Below are 18993 nucleotides of genomic sequence, written 5' to 3' on the forward strand. Positions count from 1 at the left end.
GTGGAGCGCTCGGACGCGCGGGCCCCGTACGGCCTGGCGGTCTTCGCCGACGCGGGGTACCTCGCCCTGGCCGCCGACGACGAGGCCCAGAGACGGGCCTGGCTGGGGGCCCTGCGGGCTCACCTCCTGCCGGCGGCGGGCGGCGGGGCCGGGCCGCCGCTGGCCGCGTGGGAAGGGCGGCTGTGGAGCCGCCGCGGGGCGGCGGAGGTGCGTGCGGGGCCCTGCCGCGTCTACGTCCACGCCGGGAGCCTGCGCTTCGCGAGCCCCGCGACGGGGCCACTCGCAGGCAGGTGGCGGCGGCGGCAGAGGTCGCAAGCGGGTTTTGATTCCCTACCCGTAGCCTACGCTAAATGAGTGACAAACGGTGACTCGCAGAGTCCCATCGACCCGCAGAGACCCACAGAGACCCGCAGAGACCCACAGAGACCCACAGAGGGGGGTGCAGGCTGCAGGTTGTGGGGGGGTCTGTGGGCGATGTGCAGAGTGCCGCTTCCTTGTGTGGCAGCAGACGCCACGGCGGTGACCCTCAAGCTGGACATCAAGTGCTACGGACACGTCCGCCATTGCTTCTCCGTCACGTGGGACACGCACTCGGAGCTTGGAGTTGGACGGATCCGGATGAAGGTACGACCTCGTCTCGATGTTTCTGTTGCACCACGGACACAATTCGTTCCCGAGGCCGGCGTTGACATAGAACCCCCGTGTAGCCTTAACAGACTGTAGGGGCAAGTGCTGTTAGCGAGCACCTATGAAGGCCGGAACGGCACACGGACGAGGGGGTGGGTGGCCAGCACCATGCCCGGCCGCCTTTGTCTCCCCAGTGGCGATGTTGACACACCGCACCAGGTACTCATTTGAGGCTGAGTCGACCTAGGGGAGGCCCAGGACTGCACACTCATGTTCACACACGCAAACACACACTTTCACCCGGTGCCAATACCAATCCTCGCCATTCGCCACTAAGTGGCGGTGACGTCACCACGGCGCTTGTGCCAGGCCATGTGCACCTTGAGGCCACGTGAAGTATCGAACGCCCGCTGGCAGGAGGTCACGGGGCAGACCCAGCAGGTGCCACGGGTCGACTGACCGAGATGACTGACTGATGCACCACATGTGCCTCCTACTACACGCGCAACACACTTTCCCAACGGCGATGTTTACTACACACCGCACCAGGTACTCATTTGAAGCTGAGTCGACCTAGGGGAGGCCCAGGACCGGTTCAGATAATCATCACTGGTGTTGGCCGTGAGCGGGAATCGAACCCGGGTCTCCAGGTTCATAGCGCAGCGTAGCGCTAACCGCTACACTACCGCTCCCCACACGCACGCACACACATAGACACACACGCACACACACACGCACACACATAGACACACACACGCACGCACATAGACACACACGCACGCACACACGCACGCACACACGCGCACACGCGGACACACACACGCACACACGTACACGCACACGCACACACACGCACACACGCACACACGCGCACACACGCACACACACATAGACACACATATAGACACACACACGCGCACACACACGCACACACACACATAGACACACACGCACACACGTGCACACATAGACACACACGCACACACACGTACACACACGCACACACGCACCACCACACACATGCACACACACACACGCACCGCAGCCCGGTCGCACGTGACACCTCACGGAGGACGGATCGCTCCGCTTTGTTTTGTCGCCGTGACTTTGTGACGACCCGCACCGCCGCCCTGCCGCAAAGAGCTTTGCAGCTCACCGGATTCCCCTCCCTCCCTCCCCACCGCGAGCCGCAGCTGGAGGAGGGTGCGGCGGCGGCGGCGGCGCTGCACGGCGCGGTTCTGCGCGCCCGGCTGAGGCTGCCCAGCCACGAGCTGGGGAAGGAGGACGACGCAGGAGACGTTGAATGTCAAGCCGCTGGGTCCAAGTCAACCGAAAATTGAAATCAACCGGCCCCTCGGGCGACCGGGGAAAAGCATTCCGTGAGGACATTTAGCCAGAGCCGGCGTGCTGGCAAGGCCTGGCTATGTGAATTCAGACGAAAGCCTGTCGTGCAGGTGGGTGTATCGCCCTACGTGGCTGTTATTGTACGGCGTGTGGTGTCGTGGTTGTCTCGGCTAACTTGATTTCTCGACACGCTCCGGACAGGCTCACGGAGTAACATACACGCCGGGCCACGTAGAGCTTTGCCACCCGTACAGCCACACCGGCGACGTACAACTCTATAGCTGGCTGGCTGTGCGACGACGACGACGACGAAGAGACGGCAGTGATGACAGCGACGACAGCCTTGACCCGAGACCACCACGACAGCCCCAAACCCCCACTTGCCTCTCCCTTATATTTGCCCAGCGTGGCCACGCCCACCTCTGGAACTCTCTCGCTGGTTCCAGGAGCTTCCCAGTGAATCCCCACCTTGAGCCTTGCCCCAGTTAACGTGCCCCTTGTGGGTTCGGCCGTTGTATGACGCACCCGCACCTCTAGTTAACCCCCACAGTCAACAGGTTTTTCTTGGTTCTTTCAGTAAAGTCGTCACGTAGAATGGAAGTAATAAAATAATAAAATAAAACATTAATTAATTCTCACGAATTTCGGCCACAACGCAAGCAGCCGTCCTCAGGTGAAGAGGAACAGGTCTGTCGGGGGGCGTGGTGAGCAGTGTGCGCAGTGACAGGTGGCAAACCCCGTCACTGCGCACACATTTTGTGAGGGAATAAAATGGGCGCCAATAAACGTCAATTATATTTTGCGACAAAAAAAATGGCGGATTTGATTTGTCGCGCGATTGCGAAGGGGGGCGAGGGGGGCCACGTGCTGCCGTACGAGGGGGAGATCCCCGCCACGGGAGCCGCGAGTCTCCCGCGGCGGGGATCTCCGGCCGATGCCAAGTCGCCGCGTCTGCAGTGAAGTGCCGTCTCAAGAGAAGTGCGCCAAGCCGTCGTTACAGATTCTTAGGTTTTTCGGTAAAGTCACCAGGTAGGTAAAAAATTTTAATTGGTAAAATAAATTAAAATCGCTTCCGTCTTCAGGTGGAACCGTCACAGCACGACAGCTGTATCAAGTGAGAGAAATTCCAAGAACACAGTACTTGTATATATACTGGTTGAGGGTGGGAGGAGCCAAGGTAGGCCCTGAATATTATTGTTGTGAGGTTCGGTGCGGCTGAAGCACGCTGTTAGGAATGAGCCTTTGTTGTGTAAACTGGGTGCGGCTGATGTACACTTTGACACCGACAAGAAGGTGCCATGACGGGACACCACGCACTAAACCTTCATTTCAAACGTAAAAAAACGCCACGCAACGCCGAACACGAAGAGATACTCCGCCGTAGTTTTCCGACCACTTTGTGGACTTTTATTGAATGCAAATGTAGTGGTGGTATTGACGTGCGCCGGCAGTGATGGATCACGGGGCGCGGGGTTGGGCACGCGGTGTGGGCGTGGCATGGACGCGCGCGCCGGTGGTGAGGCGCGCTCACACAAGCTGGGAAAAGAGGATCGTAGCGAGTGCGCAGTGATTGGTCAGATAAGTGGGTACTCTCAGCGACGTCCGCAGGAGGGGTATAAAGGGGGACGCGCGAGAGCACTCGTGGTCAGTGTTAACCAGTTGAAGACGGGGTGGAGGAGGTAGGGGCCCGAGACCCCTAGTCCCGCCGTCCTTGTGGGGACCGGGGCCCTGTGTGGCTCGGAGCCGAGACTGGGGGGACCGTAGTCCGACGCCCGTGTGGGTCGGGACGGTGGTACCCAGAGCCGAGACGGGCACCCCGGCTGGGTGTGTCCCGGAAGGCTACGGGGCGTAAGAGCCCGTGTCAGTACAGCTGAGTGGGTGTTGGTCACCCGTGTAGCTGAGTGGGGTGTTAGTCACCCGTGTAGCTGAGTGGGTGTTGGTCACCCGTGTAGCTGAGTGGGTGTTAGTCACCCGTGTAGCTGAGTGGGTGTTGGTCACCCGTGTAGCTAAGTGGGTGTTAGTCATCCGTGTAACTACAAGTTGGTGAAAATAAAGAGTGTGCTACCCGTGAAGTCGTCTCCTGCCGAGTTACTACTTTACACAAACAAGGACTCGGACCAAGCCCCGTCCGCTCTCAAATCCGGCAGAAGTGAAGCGCCATCTTGGGCGAATCGCAACCTTTGAAACGTCATAAGGGGTAAGCGAGGAAAACAATCCGTCAAGACCCACAGACTCATCACACAGAGACCCACAGACTCACCACCCAGAGACCCACAGACGCATCACACAGAGACCCACAGACTCGCCACACAGAGACCCACAGACTCACCACAGACCCACAGACTCATCACAGAGACCCACAGACTCATCACACAGAGACCCATAGACTCATCACACACAGATTCATAGTCTCACCACACAGAGACCCATAGACTCATCACACAGAGACCCATAGACTCATCACACAGAGACCCACAGACTCATCACACAGAGACCCACAGACTCATCACATAGAGACCCCACAGACTCATCACACAGAGACCCACAGACTCACCACACAGAGACCCATAGACTCACCACCAGAGACCCACAGACTCACCACACAGAGACCCACAGGACTCATCACACACAGATCCATAGACTCATCACACAGATCCATAGAATCACTACACAGACCCATAGACTCACCACACAAGAGACCCATAGATTCATCACACAGAGACCCACAGACTCACTACACAGAGACCACAGACTCACCACACAGAGACCCACAGACTCATCACACAGAGACCCACAGACTCATACAGAGACCCATAGACTCATCACACAGAGACCCATAGACTCACTACACAGAGACCCACATACTCGCCACACAGAGACCCACAGACTCGCCACACAGAGACCCACAGACTCACCACACAGAGACCCACAGACTCACCACACAGACCCACAGACTCATCACACGGAGACCCACAGACTCATCACACAGAGACCCCATAGACTCATCACACACAGATTCATAGACTCACCACACAGAGACCCATAGACTCATCACACAGACCCATAGACTCATCACACAGAGACCCACAGACTCATCACATAGAGACCCACAGACTCATCACACAGAGACCACAGGACTCCATCACCTAGAGACCGACAGACTCATCACACAGAGACCACAGGACTCATCACACACAGATCCCTAGACTCATCACACAGATCCATAGAATCACTACACAGAGACCACTAGACTCACCACACAAGAGACCCATAGATTCATCACACAGAGACCCATAGACTCACTACACAGAGGACCCACAGACTCACCACACAGAGACCCACCAGACTCATCACACAGAGACCCACAGATCAACCACACAGAGACCCACAGACTCATCATACAGAGACCCATAGACTCATCACACAGAGACCCATAGACTCACCACACAGAGACCCACAGATCACCACCCAGACCCACAGACTCATCACACGGAGACCACAGGACTCATCACACAGAGACCATAGACTCATCCACCACAGATTCATAGACTCACCCACACAGAGACCCATAGACTCATCACACAGACCCATAGACTCATCAACACAGACCCACAAGACTCATCCACCACAGAGACCCCACAGACTCATCACATAGAGACCGACAGACTCATCACACAGAGACCACAAGACTCATCACCACAGATCCATAGACTCATCACACGATCCATAGAATCACTACACAGAGACCCATAGACTCACCACCACAGAGACCCATAGACTCATCACACAGAGACCCACAGACTCACCACACAGAGACCCCCAGACTCATCACACAGAGACCCACAGAACTCATACAGAGACCCATAGACTTCATCACACAGAGACCCATAGACTCACTCACAGAGACCCATAGACTCACCACACAAACCCACAGACTCACCACACAGAGACCCACAGACTCATCACACAGAGATCCATAGACTCACCACACAGAGACTCATAGACCACCACACAGACCCATAGACTCACCACACAATCCCATATATCACACAGAGACCCATAGACTGACCACACAGAGACCCATAGACTCATCATACAGAGATCCATCGACTCACACACAGACCCATAGACTCACTACACAGACCCATAGACTCGTCACAGAGATTCATAGGATCACCACACAGAGACTCATAGACTCATCATACAGAGTCACATATACTCACACAGAGACCCATAGACTCATACAGAATCCCATATACTCACAGAGACCCAAGACTTCACACAGACCCATAGACTCACCACACAGAGATCCATAGCCTCACTACACAGAGACCCATAGACTCACTACACAGAGATCCATAGACTCACCACACAGACCCATGCACCTAGCTTAGCACAGCAGTCAACCCATGGCACCTGCTGGGTCTGCTCCGTGACCTCCTCATGCACCTAGCCTGGCACAGCAGTCAACCCACGGCACCTGCAGGGTCTGTCCCGTGACTTCCTGCACCTAGCCTGGCACAGCAGTCAACCCATGGCACCTGCAGGATCTGTCCCATGACCCCCTCCTCCTGCACCTAGCCTGGCACAGCAGTCAACCCATGGCACCACAGGATCTGTCCCATGACCCCCTCCTCCTGCACCTAGCCTGGCACAGCAGTCAACCCGTGTCACCTGCTGGGTCTGTCCCGTGACCTCCTCCTGCACCTAGCCTGGCACAGCACGGCATCTGCTGGGTCTGTCCCGTGACCTCCTCCTGCACCTAGCCTGGCACAGCAGTCAACCCACGGCGCCTGCTGGGTCTGTCCCTGAGATGATAAGCCACTTCGCTAAGCCATCTCTCTCTCTGCGCGTGTCTGTCTGTCTTTGTGTCTCATAACTTTAATGTAAATTGTATTATGGTTGTCATTGTTTGATATGCGCTGATTTTTTGGGGAAGGTTTTTTCTCCTGGATGTTTCTGTTGCGCGTCGTCATTTTAAGATTTTATTTTTTTCGTGTTTTTTGTTTGTTGCCCCATGGGTCACGTGGTTATACCTCAAAATAAATTAAACTTTAAACTGAAACTGTCTCCGTGTCTGTGCCTCTGTACATCTGTAACGGGAAGACATCTTCTGTAACGGGAAGACATCTTCTGTAACGGGAAGCATCTTCTGTAACGGCAAGACTTATTTATATACTACACACTACACTACATTATACACTACTATACACTACCACTATACACTACACTATACACTACCACACTACACTACACTATACACTACACTATACACTACACTATACTATACACTACACTACACACTACACTATACACTACACTACACTATACACTACCCTATACACTTACACTACTATACACTCTACACTACACTATACACTACACTATACACTACACTATACACTCACATTATACACACTATACACTATACACTACATTATACACTACTATACACTACACTACACACTACACTATACACTACACATACACTAATACATTATACACTACTATACACTACACTACACACTACACTGTACACTACACTATACACTACACTATACACTACACTATACACTACACTATACACTACACTACACTATACACTACACTATACACTACACACTACACTACACTATACCACTACACTGTACACTACACTATACACTACACTATACACTACACACTACACTATACACTACACTATACACTACACACTACACTACACTATACACTACACACTACACACTACACTATACACTACACTATACACTAGTGCTGTGCTAGTGACGAATTGTCACGTTCTGTTTACGTGACAACCCTCACTAGTTGGTGGTGGCAGATTTTAACGACACATTTATATATTTTTGCGATCAAACCCAAAACACCTCTCATGGATTCACCACGTTATGAACATCACATTTGCATCATAAGTTGCTTGCTTAATTGCTCAGCAACTCGGTGTTTCGTATCGAATCTCGTCTCAAACAATCGAAGGCGCCCCAAGTGGCAGCTGCCCCTGTGTGGCACAAGTGGTGTGGCCCTGCACCGGCCTGCACGTAAGAGTCTGTCGTTCGGGGGCGATGATTGACGCGTCATCTCCCTTGTGGGTTTTCTGGATAATATTCTTAGGTTTTTTTCGGTAAAGTCACGTAGGTAAAAAAATTTAAATTAATTAAAGTAAAATAAAATAAAATCACGACGTTTCGATTGCAACACAAGCAATCGTCATCAGGTATAAATGAAATAGCAAACAAAAAATTCTAACCACAAAAACTATAGACAGACATATGAGCAGACAGATATCACCAAGATACATAGAGAGAGAGTAAACACAGGTACAGAGAGGGAGATCGTCTCTGTGGTGAGGCCTTAAATAGGCAGAGGGGAGGCAGAGATAGGGAGGGGTTAGAGACAAAATTAACATGTCAATGAGTGCGGAAAACACGTAAAACATTAACATGTCAATGAGTGCGGAAAACGCGTAGTGAAGTAAGCAAGTTTGAACATTAGGAGAGAGGGAGAAAGAACACACTAAATTAAATAACCTAGATAATGTCTGGACAATGTCTGGACTTAGCACGATTTTGACCGTGACACCAACATGCAAGGACCTGTGCGTTTGTGAGTGACACGTGGCTTGTCTTACATCCGCCGTGAAGCAGACTGCGCATATTTTGGTGAATGTCACTGGGGTAGCCAGCTGTGCCTGTCCCATTTGAACCTTGAACCTCTACAATGAATAGAGAATGCGCTACCATATTGTGTGCACACACACACAGTGTACACACTCACTGTGTACACACACAGTATACACACACAGTGTACACACACAATGTACACACACACACAGTGTACACACACACAGTGTACACACACACACAGTGTACACACAGTATACACACACAATGTACACACACACACAGTGTACACACACACTCACTGTGTACACACAATGTATACACAGTGTCTACAAACAGTCTACACACAGTGTCTACAAACAGTGTACACACTCAATGTACACACACACTCACTGTGTACACACACACAGTGTACACACACACAGTGTACACACACAATGTACACACACACAATGTACACACACACTCACTGTGTACACACACAATAATGTCCACGTTGTAGTTGCTGAGCTCACGCACCCAAGGGGTCTCTGTTCAAGAGATGGAGCAATGGAAATTTAATCTAAATTAACTTAAAACTCCAATCAGCATGACCTCATCGACGTGAAACGCCAAGGGGAGGTGAACCTCGCTAGTGACGTCATGTCACCAATGTTTTCCCCTCCACCGCGCTCTTGTGCGTGACGTCACCTCCGCGATGGTCACTGCTGAATCTGTGGGCGTGGCTTGCATGACGTCACCCTCCACCGCGCTCTTGTGCGTGACGTCACATCCGCGATGGTCACTGCTGAATCTGTGGGAGTGGCTTGTATCCCGGAAGTGACGTCATGTCACTTTCTACTGCCGCGTGACGTCACGAGGTAACAGGAAGCTGCCCGCTCCACGCTTTTTCTGAAATCTGAGGTGATGCATTCTCGTGGTTGTTGTTGTTGTGATTGTTGTTGTTGTGATTGTTGTTGTTGTGGTTGTTTACCAAGGTAGAGCCTCTCTCTCGTAGGGATTCATATTCTTAGGTTTTTTTTGTAAAGTCACGTAGGTAAACATCAAAATTAATAAAAAATAAAATTTAATAAAAAATAAAATCTTTATTTTATTTTTTATTAATTTTCATGTTTTACCTACGTGACTTTACCGAAAAAAACCTAAGAATATGAATCCTTGCAGTCACGAAAGCTTCAAATCTCGTAGGGATGTCAATAGAGCAGCTGCGAGCTTTGGAATCGATGTCCAGGTTGGAACTTTACAACGCGGGCCTTGCCTCCTGCCCTCGCCTGATGAAGTTTTATTTGTCTTCACTTTGTAACTCTGTTTTATTGTACAGTGAGGGGATAAAGTATTTGATCCCTGATGATTTTGTACGTTTGCCCACTGACGAAGAAATGATCAGTCTGTAATTGTAATGGTAGGTTTATTTGAACAGTGAGAGACAGAATAACAACAACAAAATCCAGAAAAACGCGTCAAAAATGTTATAAATTGATTTGCATTTTAATGAGGGAAATAAGTATTTGACCCCCTCTGCAAAACATGACTTAGTACTTGGTGGCAAAACCCTTGTTGGCAATCACAGAGGTCAGACGTTTCTTGTAGTTGCCCACCACCAGGTTTGCACACATCTCAGGAGGGATTTTGTCCCACCACTCCTCTTTGCAGATCTTCTCCAAGTCATTAAGGTTTCGAGGCTGACGTTTGGAAACTCGAACCTTCAGCTCCCTCCACAGATTTTCTATGGGATTAAGGTCTGGAGACTGGCTAGGCCACTCCAGGACCTTAATGTGCTTCTTCTTGAGCCACTCCTTTGTTGCCTTGGCCGTGTGTTTTGGGTCATTTTCATGCTGGAATACCCATCCACGAACCCATTTTCAATGCCCTGGCTAAGGGAAGGAGGTTCTCACCCAAGATTTGACGGTACATGGCCCCGTCCATCGTCCCTTTGATGCGGTGAAGTTGTCCTGTCCCCTTAGCAGAAAAACACCCCAAAATATAATGTTTCCACCTCCATATTTGATGGTGGGGATGGTGTTCTAGGGGTCATAGGCAGCATTCCTCCTCCTCCAAACACGGCGAGTTGAGTTGATGCCAAAGAGCTCATTTTGGTCTCATCTGACCACAACACTTTCACCCAGTTGTCCTTTGAATCATTCAGATGTTCATTGGCAAACTTCAGACGGGCATGTATATGTGCTTTCTTGAGCAGGGGCCCCTTGCGGGCGCTACAGGATTTCAGTCCTTCACGGCGTAGTGTGTTACCAACTGTTTTCTTGGTGACTATGGTCCCTGCTACCTTGTGTAGTTCTGGGCTGATTCCTCACCGTTCTCATGATCATTGCAACTCCCTGTGGTGAGATCTTGCATGGAGCCCTAGGCCGAGGGACATTGGCAGTTCTTGTGTGTTTCTTCCATTTACGAATAATCTCACCAACTGTTGTCACCTTCTCACCGAGCTGCTTGGCGATGGTCTTGTAGCCCATTCCAGCCTTGTGTGGGTCTACAATCTTGTCCCTGACATCCTTGGAGAGCTCTTTGGTCTTGGCCATGGTGGAGAGTTTGGAATCTGATTGATTGCTTCTGTGAACAGGTGTCTTTTATACAGGTAACAAGCTAAGATTAGGAGCACTCCCTTTAAGAGTGTGCTCCTAATCTTAACTCGTTACCTGTATAAAAGACACCTGGGAGCCAGAAATCTTTCTGATTGAGAGGGGGTCAAATACTTATTTCCGTCATTAAAATGCAAATCAATTTATACATTTTTGACGCGTTTTTCTGGATTTTTTGTTGTTATTCTGTCTCTCACTGTTCAAATAAACTTACCATTAAAATTATAGACTGATCATTTCTTTGTCTTTCTTTCTTTCCCTCACTGTAAATATTTATGCAGTTTTTCATTTTTTTTACCAGGCCAAGCCCGCTTGAGCTGCTATACCGCTCTTGTTTTCAGAAGCGACCTGCCCACAACGCAAGGTGAGGCTTTGTGAACTTGTGTGTGAATGTTTTGACTTAAAACTTTCGTGACTGCAGGAATTCATATTCTTGGTTCTTTCAGTGAAGTCACTTAGATAGAAAATTAAATAAAAAATAACAGATAATAAAATAAAAATTAGAAAATTGTAAATAAAGAAAAAAAACCCACGACATTTCGATCGCAACACAAGTGGTCTTTATTTATTATATTATCTATTGATATTTTCTATCTACGTAACTTTACCGAAAGAACCAAGAATACGTGTGGAAATGTGTATCGGTCAAAGACGCTAAACTCGTGCTGATGTTCACTCTAAATGTGGAGGGCAAACCCGGGGAATCCGGAGGAAAATCCACGCGACCACGGAGAGAGAGACACGCAAACTCCAAATATACAGCAGCTGGCGTCAGGGCCGGGTTTGAACCCACGACTTCCTGCATACCAGGTGAGGTAGTTAACATCTCACCACGGAGAGAGACACACAAACTCCAGTTAGCCTCGGCTATGTTGATTGATCCTCAATTAATTACTTGGTGGAGTGAGGAATCATTAATGCTGAGCAGATGAAGGTGGCCAGGCATGGTTCTGGTCAAAACACCACCTGTTTACCATGGCAGTGTGTGACAGTGTAAAGTTTGTGTTTGCAGTAAAGTCTATTAACTCTGTTGAACACGGAGGTTATATCAAAACAATAGTTTATTTTTGTTTTCCTCTGGAACTCTTTGTAAGAATGGAAACAGGAAGTTACCACAGCACAAAGTCGGATCTGTTCATCCCAGCCTTCAAGGACATCTGAGCCTGGATTCACACCTGAGTTGCGATTGAACATGAATTTATGCATTTCTGCATAACACAAATAGAATTGTTTTAACACCTTTTGCTATGTCAGCTGAATTTAGCTTTATAAATATTCCTTTTGTAGCCAGACAGCCGAAATTGTGTGCTCAGAGTTTTGGGTTCACATTCATTTTTAAGATACGAAGGCTTCTAGGCATATGTATGACCATTTGATCTCTCTTTGTGTGCAATAACAGCCCGTGTGATGAATATTGGGAAACTGTTTCACTACATAATGAATATATGAATAAGTATAGACGTGTAAGTCACATGTGACTGTATATATGCATTCCTCCGTGCCACGATACTGACTTGATGATGGTGTGGATGTTCCTATTATCTGTCTGCAGCTGCCGCTTCCTCTGACGCTTCCTCTGCAGAATTGGTCTAATGGAGCAAAGGCAGTCAGCACAGCTCGGTACGGCAAGACAACAATGCGACCAGAGTGCATACAGCACGGATTGCACTGGAAATTTGACACAGCACCAGAGAACTCGCACAGGAGAGAAACCCTTCAAGTGCAGTGTGTGTGGGAAAGCGTTTGCACATCCATCTGCTCTAGTAAGACATCAGAGAACACACACGGGAGAGAAACTCTTCAAGTGCACTGCGTGTGGGAAGGCATTTTCACGGTCATCTTATCTTAAAGAACATCAGAGAACACACACAGGAGAGAAACCCTGCAGGTGCATTCTGTGCGGGAAGGCATTTGCAAAGTCACAACATCTTCAAAGACACCAGAGAACACACACGGGAGAGAAACCCTTCAAGTGCAGTGTGTGTGGGAAGGGATTTTCACAGTCATATATTCTTGTAACACACCAGAGAACGCACACGGGAGTGAAACCCTTCAGGTGCACAATTTGCGGGAAGGCATTTGCACATTCATCCGTTGTTCAGACCCACCAGAGAACACACACAGGGGAGAAACCCTTCAAGTGCACTGTGTGTGGGAAGGCATTTTCACTGTCATCTGTTCTTAAAAACACAAGAGAACACACACAGGAGAGAAACCCTTCAAGTGCACTGCGTGTGGGAAGGCATTTCACAGTCATCTTATCTTAAAGAACATCAGAGAACACACACAGGAGAGAAACCCTGCAGGTGCACTGTGTGTGGGAAGGCATTTTCACAGTCACATGTTCTTAAAAAACACCAGAGAACACACACAGGAGAGAAACCCTTCAAGAGCACTGTGTGTGGGAAGGCATTTTCACAGTCATCTTCTCTTATAAAAACACCAGAGAACACACACGGGAGAGAAACCCTGCAGGTGCATTCTGTGCGGGAAGGCGTTTGCACGGTCACAACATCTTCAAAGACACGAGAGAACACACACAGGAGAGGAAACCCTTCAAGTGCAGTGTGTGTGGGTAAGCGTTTGCACATTCATCTACTCTTGTAAGACACCAGAGAACACACACAGGAGAGAAACCCTTCAAGTGCATTCTGTGCGGGAAGGCATTTGCACGGTCACAACATCTTCAAAGACACGAGAGAACACACACAGGAGAGAAACCCTTCAAGTGCAGTGTGTGTGGTAAAGCGTTTGCACATTCATCTTCTCTTGTAAGCACCAGAGAACACACACGGGAGAGAAACCCTTCAAGTGCAGTGTGTGTGGGAAGGCATTTTCACAGTCATCTGCTCTTGAAAGACACCAGAGAACACACACGGGAGAGAAACCCTTCAGGTGCACTTTGCGGGAAGGCGTTTGCACATTCATAAAATCTTCATCTACACCAGAAAACGCATAAGCATCAGAAGATCTGCAAGGAGTGGAGTCTGAAATTGGCTTGTGAGCCCATCCCTCGTGAAACAAGAACTGAAGGAAAATCCCAGATTTGACACTTAAAGGAATCGAGGTGAAATGTGAAGAGGTGATGGTGAAGAGCGAAGAAGTGAAGAGTTGAAAACTCAGTTCCTAGGTTCAACCTGCAGAGTAAGAGCGACGGGCCAGTCTTTGTGGACCTGTTGGCTGGGTAGATCCCTGATCAGAAGCGAGAACGACCGCTTGTCTTACGATCGAAACTTTGTGATCTATTATTTTTTTTCTACCTACGTGACATTACCGAAAGAACCAAAGAGTATGTGATTTAGGAATAAAATGTAAAATAATTTTAAAATAAAATATATACGCCTGCAAAGAGACTGGAGGCTGAATCTAACAACTTAGACCACTCAACCACACTACGCACAGGATGCCCTTGGCGACCAAAGCCCGCTTGATTTCGCCAACGCCGGCCTTTCCCGCCGGCGGTTTGTACAGCACGATAATTTTTAGATATTAAGAAAAAGGTTTAAAGTACATTTTATTGCATTTCTTGAGGGAAATTAGCCCCCCTTTTGCCTCACAAAGTGAGTGCAAACCTCACCGATCGTGTGTTTTAGTTTGTTTACGTTATTTTGCCGCTAGAAATTTCCACGTGAATCAGCGATGATGATGATGATATCAGCCACTTTGTTAAGCTGGTGTCATTTGAGATAGCCAGGTTGCTTATGAAAAGAAGCTAATAGTCTTCTTGGTTCTTTCTGTAAAGTCACGTAGAATTTTCTCCTCGACAGACCTGTTCTCCGCCTGAGGACGGCTACTTGCGTTGTGGCCGAAACGTCGTTTTATCGTGTTTTATTTTTCGATTTAAAGCTTTCGTGACTGCAGGGATTCATCTTCTTGGTTCTTTCGGTAAAGTCACGTAGAAGGGAAGTAATAAAATAATAAAAATAAAACATAATAAAATAATTATCACGACGCTCCAAGCTTGGTGGTGTTTCATTCTTCACCTGAGGACGGCTGCTTGCGTTGTGGCCGAAACGTCGTATTTTATTATGTTTTATTTTTATTATTTTATTATTTCCCTTCTACGTGACTTTACTGAAAGAACCAAGAAGGTTATTATGTTTTATTTATATAATTTTATTATTTCAATTCTACGTGACTTTACCGAAAGAACCAAGAAGATGAATCCCTGCAGTCACGAAAGCTTTAATCGAAAAAGAAGCTAATAGCTTATTACGCTTTACCTGGTACAATAAATAAAGTGGAGTTTGTGTTTAATATATGCGTCTTGTTGAGGCTGCTGGCCCCCGGGTCCTCCCCCGGCGGAGGGTTGATCTCGGGGGAAGGGGGGGGGGGCTGCTGCCTCCTGACTCCTCGCTCACTCGTGTGAGAGCCGCTGCTGCCACTCTCCGGCTCCTCGAGTCCGCGAGTCCTGTCTGTGGGGCACGATTCGGGGCTGGCGCTCGGCTGCCTGCAATTAATTCTTTGCTCCTCACTCGCACTCCTCCCAACGTTGGTAGAAGACTCTCTGCACGCCACGGCCCACACTCGTATACGCGCAGCCACTCAAACTCACAACCACACGCACCAATCACGTGCGGAATGGGGGTCAGGGGTCAAAGGGGCAATGACGTCACTCGCACACACGTGTTGCCGATTGGGGGGTTGTATTTGAGATGATTTAAAGGGCTGTGGGGCGGGTGTTCGGGATTGGTTTTAGAACAAGTGTTGCTGTGTACTGGGGAATTAAAGAAATGCTTTAATCGTCCTCCGGCCCCTCTGCGCAGTGATGAGTAACTGGCGACAGGATTCACGCATCATGCTCGGGCACAATCTAAACAATGGTCGTATGAATAATCCCACGTGTATTCTTAGGTTTTTTCGGTAAGTCACGTAGGTAAAAACATTAAAAAGTAAAATAAAATAAAAAATCACGACGTTTCGGAGGCAACACAAGCTTCCGTCTTCCTCTGAAACGTGATTTTTATTTTATTTTACTTTTTAATGTTTTTTACCTACGTGACTTTACCGAAAAAACCTAAGAATATGAATTATTGCAGTCACGAAAGCTTCAAATCTAGAATCCCACGTGTACTCGTGCAATCCTACCGTCGCTCACCATGTGCACCCACTAACAGCACAGCGCAAGCGTAACGATAACCGAATCGAGGGTAAGATTCATGCGTTAACCCGTCGTTCACACCTATGCCCACACCACTCCCAGCACTCCTCAACAGAGCCGGCCCAGCCACTAAGCGACCCTTGCAATTGCAAAGGGCCCCGTGGCCAGCAGAGGGCCCCCTAGAGTCACTGCTAGCTAGTGGGTGAAAAAAATCATACATCAAAGGAGCCTCCAACCAAATTTTGCTTAGGGCCCCCTAAGGTCTAGGGCCGGTTCTGCTCCTCAATACCACAGAGACCGGCGCATCTGCGAGTCACTATTACCTGAATCAGAGTCTGAATCAGCAGGGTAAGGCTAGCCTATCTCCCGACGGTCTAAACCCGACCTACCGCGTCTATTTCGAATTAATCTCCCTAGGCTTTTATGCTAACTCGCAGCTCTCTCTCTCTCGCGTACTCGTTGTTCGGCTCGGATGTGCACGAAGCTCTCACTGGGAGCGGGGCCTGGCTGCGCTGATACTCGTCACACGTACGATCCAGTGCCTGGCAAGCTGACTGCTCCGATCGCTGACTTGAGAACGCGAACTGATAAGAGTGCCCTCCCTTTTATCCCCCTCTACATCAAAGAATCCCTTGGTTAACCCGCGATCCTTCACGGCCATGGTGGGCCGTATCGGTGCTTTCAGCGACGTCCGCACCCAGGCTTCCACATCAAAGGGACTGCCGCTAAGCTCCCGACCAATCAGAGTGCCTGCCCTGGTTCGTGGCTCACATATTAACGATCCGTACCAAGGAGACAACAATGCACCTCACAACCCGTATCCGTGCAGAGAGACAGTCTATGCAGTACGTACAGTCCACACATCGCGATCGCGAGAAAAGCCCCATACAATAAACACATCGTTACGAAATGTGGCACATCGCAATCACAACAACAACAAAAACAAAAACTAGATCTGATCAACAAAATAAACCGACGTCACACTGCGAGCTAATAACACGGCAACCCACGGGACATTAAAGGGCCTCGGGACACTCGACACAACCGAATTAATCATTAACTGCCCCCTCAAGATAACGATCCCGATGCCATAACCGTACACGTAATGAGAGCCATGTATGACTCACGTGACGATCGGCTTGCCGGTCCCGCTTTGTAGCCAATGAGGGGAGAGCCCGGGAGCATGATCTCGGCGTGATCACGGCATGTTAGCTAAGGTGATTGGCTTGGCCGATCTTGGCCTCAGCTAATGGGAAGCCGGATCAGAGGCGTGGTCCCGGGAGTTGACGGGGAGTGATCTGGAGTGTTCGACGCTGACTACTGGAGATTGGCTTAGGGGTACCACGTGACCGAGGGGTTAAGAGGGGGAGAGACGGAGGAGTCGGGAGCAGACCTGGGAACGAAGGGAGCAGGAGCCACGCGCGTACGGGGCTCTGGGTGCCACGTGAGCGGTGCGACTTTGCTGGCTGTCTGCCCGCTTCCCGTTGCCTGCCAGCAACGGGGAGTGTGTGTAAACTGTGGAAGTGGAAAATAAAGGACTGATTCCAGAAGTCGTCTCGAGAAGGTTTATTACACACACACACAATAAGTATAACCCGTAAAAACAAAGTTTTTCACTATAAATCCTTTATATGCGTGGCAGTGAACTTAATATAAAGGATTTAAAAACATTCGCCTGTGGAGGACGCGGGGATCGATCCCGCGACCTTTGGCATGGGAAGCGAGGGCGCTACCAACTGCGCTACTCCGCCACGGCCTGTGGAGGGGTTACGCTCTGGGCTCTTATACTGTGACGTTCAACCAAAGCCAAGAATGAGTTCTATTTGAATATATGTAAAATAATTTTTTTTTGCCTAAAAGTGTAAAATTTTTGGAATTTTTTTTTTCAACGAGTCTGTGTGGAAAATGTCAGCTCGATTGGATCACGGGAAGTGGGTTAAAAAACGACCGAAAGATTTTCACGGTCGTAAGCAAGCACGCAAGCAAGCAAGCGAACTTAATATAAAGGATTTAAAAATGGCACAGCACCCCGTGAGCACGGACGCCGCGTTCATTCTACACTCGCACAGGCAGAAAAACCAGTAGTCCAGCTCTGCGAGCAACAAAAACCGCAAAAGTAACCCGGCGTGCGTAAGATGGGCGAGGTGTGTTGTTAGGGCCGGGTGCATTGTGTCACGACTCGCCTGAGAGACTGAGGGACGGAGGATGGCAGGGTGGAACTTGAAGAATCTTAGATGGTGAGCACGGCATCCCCCTGTGAGCCAATATGAAACCTGTCGTCTTAAAAAGGTCCTTGGGACTGAGAATGACTTCTACGGATAAATAATGACATTTTTTGTTATCGAACCCACACTAAGATGTCTCAATAATAATGACGATATATCTCTTCGCCAAGCCACCATTGGGTGAAGACATTCCCATACTGCGTTGGTCATCATAGGGGTTGTTTCACCATACTTCACCAGACTGGTCAGTGTGGGTTGATGCAAGAGGACAACCAGGACCGATTCAGAAGTGCCTCGGCAACTTCCCCGCTCCTTTTTAAATCCTTTATATTAAGTTCGCTTGCTTGCGTGCTTACGACCGTGCAAATCTTTCGGTCGTTTTTTAACCCATTTCCCGTGATCCAATCGAGCTGACATTTTGCACACAGACTCGTTGTGCGAGACAATTAATGTTCGTGAAC

At 49.2% G+C, this 18993-nt stretch overlaps 1 long non-coding RNA gene across 1 annotated transcript; it reads left to right on the top strand.

Moving 5' to 3' along the window:
• The first annotated feature begins 533 nt into the window (after positions 1-533).
• On the top strand, positions 534-2539 carry LOC133361872 (uncharacterized). Its single transcript, XR_009757430.1, has 3 exons — positions 534-624; positions 1821-2081; positions 2173-2539. It is a non-coding gene; the product is annotated as an uncharacterized LOC133361872 (long non-coding RNA).
• The last annotated feature ends 16454 nt before the right edge of the window (positions 2540-18993 follow it).

Source organism: Lethenteron reissneri, unplaced genomic scaffold (assembly GCF_015708825.2).
Source record: "Lethenteron reissneri isolate LAM-NWPU_2019-01 unplaced genomic scaffold, ASM1570882v1 scaffold_1270, whole genome shotgun sequence".
Classification (NCBI taxonomy): domain Eukaryota; kingdom Metazoa; phylum Chordata; class Hyperoartia; order Petromyzontiformes; family Petromyzontidae; genus Lethenteron; species Lethenteron reissneri.